The sequence below is a fragment of the Phyllobates terribilis genome, unplaced genomic scaffold (genome assembly GCF_046119375.1).
Source record: "Phyllobates terribilis strain yellow unplaced genomic scaffold, ASM4611937v1 Scaffold_3__8_contigs__length_932513732, whole genome shotgun sequence".
Classification (NCBI taxonomy): Eukaryota; Metazoa; Chordata; class Amphibia; order Anura; family Dendrobatidae; genus Phyllobates; species Phyllobates terribilis.
Window position 1 is genome coordinate 9101841 of NW_027362763.1, and position 10122 is coordinate 9111962.

Here is a 10122-nt window from a genome sequence, read left to right on the forward strand (position 1 = left end):
AACGTCGGGGTGGTCATCACTCAAGAGAAGAATCGTAACTGGGAAAAATAGAAAAAAATAATAGACTTAAGCCCAAAAATTTGATATTTAGCTCTAATAGCGAGTATTCCTTAGATGCAACAACCAATAGTGACCGACATCAAATTGTGATCCCCAGTATGATACCAATGTATAACCTGTATCTCAAACCGTATGAAAAATGGACATAGGTATCTCTCAAGGACTGTGACATGAGCTCAACGTCATATAATAATGAAACCCATAAAGAAAACGAAGTGTCAAGATCCAAACGACAGATCCCACTATGGTAGTATGTTTATTCATTGTTCCAGGTCCTCTCGATCTTATTACTTCGATGTCCTTCCACACAACTTCCACTAAAAATGTTTCCTCTTTTCTCTAACGGGGGTGGGCCCAAAGTTCAGAAGTGATGACACCCTCCCCCTTAAGAATTCACTTTTAACAGAAACAATGAAGAATATTCCAGGAACCTTCACCTGAGACTGCATGTAAGACCTCCTGAGGTGACGGCTCCACTGTGTCTACAATCAACACACACAATGGACCTAGTCGCTTTTTGGACAATGATTTAAGGCTATTGAGATACTGATGAGATTAGTGGAATGCTGGATAATTTACAAGTAAAATTAGTGTACATAAACTGACGAGCAAGCAGAGTAGTAATAAAACACAGCCAGCAAATCTCTAATAAAGTACAATAATAATAAAGTCGGAAACTGTGCTCCATGCTGGAAAAGTCTCTTAGTCTTTAGTAAGTGGGCAGCTCCTCACAATAATAATCTCCAGAATTCAGCAGCCACATTATTGACGGGGTCACAATACTAATTTTCCTAAGCGATACCTCCTCTCCCGCCAGCTCTCTTGATGTGGGGCTCCTATTAGGGTAATTATGGTTATGATTTGAGTGCTCTATTGTTGCTCTGAATGGCATCCCATTTTTTTGCACACCCATAGACTAGAATGGGCGAGTCTCATCTGATTTATGGAAGAAAATAGTGAAGACTGAGATTTTTTTCTAATTCATTCCTTGAAAAAAAATTGCTCATCTGGACTGCCCCATTAAATAACATTGGTCCTCGCACCGTCTGTTTTTTTTACAGACAGCCCTCTGACTGACAATACAGGGGTGTGAACGAGCCCTAACAAGGATTCTCACTTTTTTCCCATTTTTAGGTAGATCGTCTCTGTAGCCAGAGATAAATGGCTTTTCGTCCTTCGTAGTCAAAGATGACCATGACTTCAGGGTTTAGAGAAGGATCAGTGGCTGTGGTTCCGGAGGTGACTGCTGAGGCCAATCCTGGTCCTGAAGGCTCGCCCACATACGTGATATAGGTAACTCGATGTGATTGTGGCAGTAGATGCCGCTTGTGCCTTGCGTACAGCTCACTTTCTTTTTGACTCAGTGATTCTCCTATCTTCAGCTGCGCATGTGTGGCGCCCCGAGGGTTCGGTTGCCACAGGGGTATTGCACCTCAACCAGAGGTGTGATATTCCACTCCCGGGTAAGGATGGAGTGTGGACCGAGGCTCAGTTAGCTGCATACACACACTCCCCATTTCCGGGGCACCGCTCGATCGTGCTCCCATATAATTGCAGGCACAACTGACCATGTCCCTGGCTGGAGTGGGGAGGGGGGAGAGAACCCAGAGATGTAGGAGCAGAGGGGACAGTTTCTGGAGCATAGGAAGGAGCTCATTGGGTGCAGGTCACCTGAGCTCAGACACAGAGAAGCAGATAAAAAAGTGGGGGCCATCTTAGGAGGGAGTTCTGCGAGAGGAGAAGGCAGGGAGCAGAGCTGCTGCATGGGCTCTGCTCCCTGGGCAGGCCTAGCACAGAGGCCGGAGCCTGAGGGAAGAGAGAAGGAGAAGGAAGGAAAGAGGACAGACAGAGGAGTAGAAAGGCTCCAGAAACAAGAAGGCAGAAGGGACCCTAAGAGAACAGAACGGACAGCAACCGTTGCAAACCCGCGTTATATCGGGTGAAGGGTCAGGCCGCAGAAGGGTACCTTATTCCCAAGTTGGTGGAGGTAAATCATCCCTCAGCCAAGAAGCGGAGGTCGTGATCATTTATTGGTGCGACCCCCTGCTACACCCGCTAGGAAGGCACCACATAGGGTCGGGGAAACTGGCGCCAAGTTTTACCACAGAAGGCCCGAGGCAGCTGGACAGAAGCGTGGTCACTGGTGGGGCACGAGAGGCCAGAGACAGGATAGAAGGGGGTCCTGAGCCATACTCCTGAATTGCCTGGGGGTTGACTGAGCCCCTCACCTGGTGGACGCAGCACGGCTCAGGCAGTCCTTGCCGACGGAAGTGACTTGGATAACAACTGTGAGTAAAAGGCCTGAACTGCACCATTGGACTCTGTGTGATTTATGCTGCGCCTGCACCATCACCCCCAGCATCCACCTACACTGCCCTGAAGCTACACTCTTCCCGTGGGGAGTTATCCTATCCCTGTGCTGCACACCAACATCAGCCTCAGCGGTCTGCCTTGCAGCGGCGGTCATCCCTGACCGCAATCCACGGGTGGCGTAGTCGGACATTCATAACTCTACAAATAGACTGCCACATTATTTGGTCTGACCACCCTGAGCCACGGGATCGGGTTGCCACTACTAGCCCCAGCATCATAGAGAAGCCCGGTTCCGGGTACCCCACGGCCCAGGGGGCGAGTCAGCTTTGGCGTTGTCGGCAGGATTGTGACCAGCCCGCCACAAATGGGTATTGCGTGCCTGAAAAAGACTTTGTACTTACCTGAGTGAAGTTTCCCGCCATTCGGAGCCGTTTCCCGCCATCTTCAGCCGTTTTCCCACCATCGGACGCCATCTTCAGGACGCCGCGCGGGAAGAAGAGGGGCGCGGACTTCAAAAATGCGCGAAGTCCGAAGCCCCGCCCCACGCGCTGACACCGCACAAGGTCCTGGAAGGAGCCCAGCGAGCGCTGACGACAGCAGCGCGCGACGCCAGGTCCTCAACGCAGAGCATCACGAGCGGAGCCGCGGCCTACAGAAGTGGATCGCCGGAAGGTAGGACACGGTTAACCAGGGGTGAGGAAGACATCAGGAATGGAGAGCAAGATGGCGGACCGGCAGCAGACTAAGCTGCCCAGCATCGGCAGTGCCCCAGCCGTCGCGGGTCCCGACCAGCGCCAGGAGAAGACGCGTGACGCAGGAGCGGTCGCAGGAGCAGGTAAGAGGAGTCTCCCTGTCCCGGACGCTGCCAGCGTCAGCCTGCTCCCGGGCCCCCTGGTGGAGCCGCCGATCCCGAGCGTCATCAACAGCGGCCCTCTCCAGGCCCCGCCGCAAGGCCTATTGCACCGCAGCGCAAGGGGTTGGTATGCCCTCAACATCCATCGGGTGGGCGCAGAGAGTCACACTGCAGAGGACCCGGACGGGTCTGAAGAGTATGGCGAGGAGGAAGAAGGTGCGCAGGGAGGACACCACTACTAAGGAGTGGCAGCGTACCAATGTACATAGTTGCCCGTCAGGGTGAAGGATCTGTTGCAGAGAGTTACCCGGTATCGGGTCAGTTAAAACCGGCTGAGGACTGGGAGCAGCCAACTTATTGAACTATCCGGCCGAGGACTGGGAGCGGTCAATCTTGTACATAATTGCACTTCTTAAAGTGCCCCCTACTGGTTTTATGAGAAACCACAACAACAACTGACCTCAGAACAAAAACCCGTTAGAGGTGGCAGAAGACGAGGTCCAGCAGCTGAATCAGCTGCGCCCTGCATCCACCCCAGGGCCTACGTTGGGGGTTTACGAACGGGTCCCTCATGTTTGTGTTTATAAGTTTGCATTTTGTAGAAAGATGGACACCTGGTTGCAAAACGCACTGTGACCAGTTAACAAAAGTTTTACATGAAAAATGTTTACAAGAAAAGTGTTTTATATGTGATAAATGTGATTGTAAAAGTGAAAAAAGTTTTATACTGTTTTATATATGTGAAGAGAGTCCTAAAATAACTGCTTAAAGAGAAAATGTGCCAGTAACGTTAAAAGAGAAGAAATGACCCCCATAAAGGGATGAGTTATAATGGTTTATAATCTTATATGTGAATGCATTCTAAAAACTTGCTGTTAGAACCTTGCTCTTAGGTTTTTTTTCCTTTGCTGGTCACATGACCTTGTTGGCCTATTTAATCCTGCTCCGCCCTTCTGGCTTTGCTGGACTTCATTGTATATCTACTTTCTAGCTAGCCTTTGCTCTGTGTCTTGCTCTGTTAGTTTGCTTGGTCTACTGACCTCTATGTTCTATATATTTTGTTTGTTCGTCTGTCTGCTACTATTTCTGTTAGGAGGCGTCCCATACTCCTCCCAGTCCTTAGTACTTGTAGGGATTCCTTCCCCACATCTATAGGTCTCCGTACAGACTAGCTTAGGACTTTAGCAGGTCTGATCGCAGGATCAGGTCCCCTGTTACATCGTAGGGATTAAGCTGAGTTCTATCGTAGGGACAGATCTCCTCTCTTTCCTTAGCTCTGGTAGCAGAACATAACAGTAAGTCCAGCCAGCAAATTCTCTAAGGAAAGATTTTTCTGTTCCATCATGGTGTCGGTTCAGGATTTGGTTCATCGCCTGCAGGGACTCTCTCTGGAGGTGGCCGAGCTCCGTCAGCACGTGAGTAACTGTCCTGGAGCACATTTCTTGGAGCCTAAGGTATGTTTGCCGGATTTATTTTTTGGTGAACACCGAGAATTTTTTTCATTTAAAAATGCTTGCTTATTGTATTTTCGTTTGAGACCCAAGTCCTCTGGGGATGAATCCCAGCGCGTAGGGTTCATAATGTCACTTTTGCGCAAAGAGCCTCAGGAGTGGGCCTTTTCTTTGCAACCTAGTGATACATGCTTCAGATCAGTGGATAGTTTTTTTTCTGCTTTGGGACTATTATATGATGATCCTGACCGTGTCGCATCAGCTGAGACTGAGTTGAGACGTTTAAAACAGGGATCAGGTAATGTGGAAAAATATTGTACTCATTTCCGTCGTTGGTCTACTCAAACAGGGTGGAACGATTCTGCTCTGAAAAGTCTATTTCTTGCTGGGCTCAGTGAAAGGGTTAAAGACCTGCTAATTGCTTATCCTACACCTGAAGATTTTCAAAAGGCTATGCAATTAGCTATACGGGTGGATAGAAGACTGCGTGCAAGGGTTAATGAGAGCAAATCCTCTGCTATGTCAGTTTCTGGTTATGAGAATGTGTGTACTAACAGTGGTGAACCGATGGAGATTGGATCGGTGGCACCTCGCTCTCAAGAAAAAGACCGTCGATTTTCTGAAGGCTTGTGTTTCTATTGCGGAAAATCTGGTCATTTGATTAAAGGCTGTGAGCTTCGTATGAAGAAAGAAAAAAAAATGGTCAGTCACGCCCGTATTGCCTGTTTAAATTCCAAGGGTGTATTTTTAGCTGCTTCCACGATTGCTCAGAAAGAATTAATGGAATTTCGGGTGTTTGTTGATTGCGGGTCTACTTTGAATGTAATTGATGGGGGATTCGTGGAAAGACTCAATTTAAAACCTGAACCTTTATCATCCCCCATTGCTGTGGTTTCTGTGGATGGTTCCCCTTTGAAGAATATTACTCTCAAGGTCTGTGAATTTCCTCTCACTATTAATGGTGTTCACCATGAGAAATTGGATTTGGTAGTGTTGAATAACTTGCCTTCTCCAGTAATATTGGGATTGCCCTGGTTAAAATTTCACAATCCTGTACTGGATTGGTCTACCAGTGAAATTAAATCCTGGAGCCATAAATGTTATGACTAGTGTTGAGCCACCCCCGTAGTGTTCGAGTTCGGTTCGGTTCGTCGAACACCCGTGTGTTCGCCGAACTGTTCGTCGAACTGTTCGTCGAACACCTTCGAACACCGTTAAAACCAATGGCAGGCAAACAAAAACACATAGAAACACATAGAAAACACCTTCAAAGGTGTCCAAAAGCTGACAAACTGCTCAGAAGACACAACTAACACATGGAAAAGTGACAAGTACATATAGTCATGCGAAAAGAAAAGAGGTGGAGGAGTAAAAGGAGGGGGAGACACAGATATAGGCATGTCATGCCCTTCTAAAATCCAAAAAGTGAGAAGCCGAGACGGCCAGTCCGCTCCTGCCCGTGCCACCTCCGTGTCGCCGGGTTTGTGCCAGAGCCGCGGTGAACCCTGACGGCCAGCCCCCCTCTCCCAATACTGGTGCCTGTCCGCTGGTGGGTCGAGAGAGCCCCCCTGTGGTGGAGGCAGCTCTAAGCTTTTTAATTTAAATTGTCTCTCTAATTTGAATGAATACACTTTAAATCCATTTACAAGGATCTATTGGAGGGCAAGTCTCATGCCAGCAGCCGCGTAATTCCAGCTCCAGTAGCGTCCACTAAAGCTGCTGCAGTTAAAAAGCTTTTATAAGGATCGAGCTCGGCTGTCCACCGCAAGGCATCCTAGTGCCAGTCCCAGCCCCTATGCCTTGGGGTGCCTCCTGATGCTCTTCACTAAGTATCCCATGGTCCCGAAGCATTTCCTTTGAAAAAATTAAGTGTCCAAACTACAGGTGGTGCAGCTTGCTTAACAGCCGGGATAATCCGCTGACTAGCAGACACTGCTACTAGGCACAAAGTATTTCCTGGGCTAGATGCAGTTAAAAATTTGTAAGTAGATACTCTCGTTGGATGCTGAGAAAGCATTCCATAGAGTCTCCTGGCACGCCATATATGATTCTCTTAAAAAGCTTGGGGTAGGGGTCTAGGGGACCCTTTTATAGCCAAAATCACGGCCCTGTATCACAATACGTCACCTAGGCTGAAGATAAATGGAACTGTAGCACCGAGGGCTCGGTTGCTACAGACGTATTGCACCTCACCCAGAGGTGTGATATCTCACTCTCAGATAAGGATGGAGTGTGGATCAGGACCCGACACCTGCATGCATTACACCACATTGCCGTGGGGCAGGGCGACCAATATGCCCCTGAGATGGGCACGACAGTCCCTGTCCCTGGCTGGAGTGGGGGGAGGGAACACTGAGGAAGGGGAACCCTGCAGTGCAGGAGCAGGGAGGAAGCAGTTCCTGGGTGCATTGAGAAGGGAGTATAAAAGGTGGGCACCATCTTAGTTCAGTGCAGAGAAGTCTGAGCAGAAGTGGCAGGGAGCAGGGGCTCTGCATGAGCTCTGCTCCGGAGGCGGGCCTAGTAACAGAGGCCCAGGCCTGCAAGAGGGAGAAGGAAGGAAGAGGAGCGGAGAAGGCTCCAGGAACGAGGAATGAAGGGATCCCAGGGGTGCGGACGGGCGAGTCGCCACCGCACGCCCGAATCCACCTGCGTGGAGGGGTCAGGCCAAAGGGGGAGACCGGTCCCCGAACTAGTGGAGGCAGGAAACGACCCTCAGCTAGAAACCGGAGGCTCTGACATTTTATGTGGCGCAGCCCCTTGCTCCACCCGCTAGGAAGGCACCACATAGGGTCAGGGAAACTGGCGCCAAGTTTACCAAGAGGAGGCCCGAGGCAGCCGGACAGAAGTGTTGGTAAGAAAGGCCAGACAAAGGACACACAAAGGGGGTCCTGTGAAGCGCTCCAAAGTTATCTGGGAGTTGTCTGAGCCCCTCACCTGGTGAGCACAGTACGACGTGGGCAGCCGTTACCTGCAGACGTGGTCTGGATAATAAGAACTGTGAGTAAAGGCCCTGAACTGCATCACTGACTCCGTGTCGTTACTGCTGCTGCCCTGCACCATCACCCCCATCCTCCGCATACACTGCCCTGAGGCTATACTCCTCCCGTGGGGAGTTATGCTACGCTCTGCTGCACCCACAACACCAGCCTTAGCGGTCTGCCCTGTAGCGGCGGTTCACTCTGACCGCAATCCACGGGTGGCGTAGTCGGACATTTAAACATCAAAACCACATAAATAGTTCCGCCACTGGTTTGACCGCCCTGAGCCACGGAACCGGATCGCCGCCACGAAGACTACAACCACCAGCATCCACCAAAAAGGGTCCGGCTCCGGGTGTCCCAAGGCCCAGGGGGTGCGTCAGAACATTTTCATCACCTTTCACAATCACCAATGGGACAAGGCAGGGATGTCCTCTGTCCCCTCTCTTATACATCCTAGTGACGGAGCACCTGCTCTCATCAATTCGCCATAACCCCAATATTAGGTGGATTGAGGTGGGAGGCACCGAGTACAAGTGCTCTCTATTTGCTGATGATGTCCTAGTATATATCACTCAATCACATATATCCATCCATGCTGTTATGGCTGAAATAGATCACTTTGTTACATGGTAAAATTTTAAAATCAATGCAGCGAAGTCTGAGGCCCTCGATGTCTCCCTCCCTAAATCCATATAGGATTCCATCCAGTCCAACTTTCCCTTTGCCTGGCCCTCACAGGGTATCAAATACTTAGGAATTCCTATTCATAGAGACCTCTCCCATCTATGTTATCTTAATTTTGGGCCCTTTATTGAACAATTCCATACAGACCACGGTTGGCAAGTTAGAACTGTAAGATTCACTACGTGAACCACTGGTGTTTTGTGGAAAAGCACATGTACACTGCGTTCCAAATTATTATGCAAAAAGTGTTTAGGAGTGATAAGGGAAGAATTTGTTTGTTTGTCAGTTAAACTCATTGATGGTGATGTGTGTCAGGGCTCTTTATATCACTGTAAGCAATTGCAGACACCTGTGCTAATTAGTTTGGCAGGTGTGTCCAATGAAAGGCAAGACTACTTAAGAAGGCTCTCTCACATTATTAAGCAGCCTACATTTTCTGCCAAAATGGGAAAGAAAAAGGATGTGTCGGCTGCTGAGAAGCAACAAATTGTGGAGTGTTTAGGTCAAGGCATGACTACAATCAACATTGTGCGATGATCAGGATGAAGTGTCTTGGCAATCAAGAAGTATGTAGCTGATTCACAGTACACACGTGTGCGTGCTGATAAGGGCAAATTGAGGACTCTTTCCTACAGGCAATTACGTCAGGTTGAAAGAGCAGCGGCAAAAAAGCCTTGTCATAGCAGCAGACAAGTTTTTGAAGCTGCTTGTGCCTCCAACGTCCCCCGAACAACAAGATGCAGGGTCCTTCAGAGGTTTGCAGCTGTGCATGCGCCATCCTGTCGACCTCCTCTATCCACTTCACACAAGCAGAAACGGCTCCAGTGGGCCAAACATTACATGAAGACTGATTTCAAAACTGTTTTGTTCACGGATGAGTGCCGTGCAGCGCTCGATGGTCCAGATGAATGGAGTGGAGGATGGCTGGTTGATGGACACCCCACGCAAACACGGCTACAGCGCCAACAAGGAGGAGGTGGAGTAATGTTTTGGGCTGGAATCATGGGGAGAGAGATTGTCGGCCCCTTTAGGATCCCTGAAGGCGCTAAAGATGAACTCCATAATGTATGTGGATTTTCTCAAACAGCACTTCCTGCCATGGTTCAAGAAGAAGAACCGTGTATTTCACAGCAAGATCATTTTTCTGCATGATAATGCACCATCTCATGCTGCACATAAAACATCTGCATCTCTGGCTGATATGGGCATAAAAGGGGACAAACTTATGGTGTGACCCCCATGCTCCCCTGACCTCTACCCCATTCAGAACCTTTGGAGCATCATTAAAAGGAGTGTCTATGATGGCGGGAGGCAGTTCACATCTAAGCAACAGCTCTGGGAGGGTATTCTGTCCTCATGCAAAACAATTGAAGCAGAAACCATCCAAAACCTGACAAATTCAATGGACGAGAGAGTTCAGAAGCTCCTTTCGAACAAGGGGTCCTATGTGAAAATGTAACATCACCTAGAATAAAGGTTTGAGTTGAAAACTGTTTGATTTCAGTTTCTAACAACCTGCTAATGCTTATAATTTCAAAAATGACCATTTTTTTGGTCTTTATTAAAATGAAAAGGTTGATCGAAAAGTTTGGGGGATCTAAGAGTGTGGCAACCCAGTAGTCATGATTACTTCGAATTCTGACAATATGAGGGTCATGCTGCAGGTAGTGCAGCAAGAAGGCACTTATGTGTCTTGCGCATCTCGGAGCCCCAAAATTATTTTCCGGGCTAGATGCAGCTAAAAATTATTTTTAATTTTAAATCTGGTGAAGCTTATTAT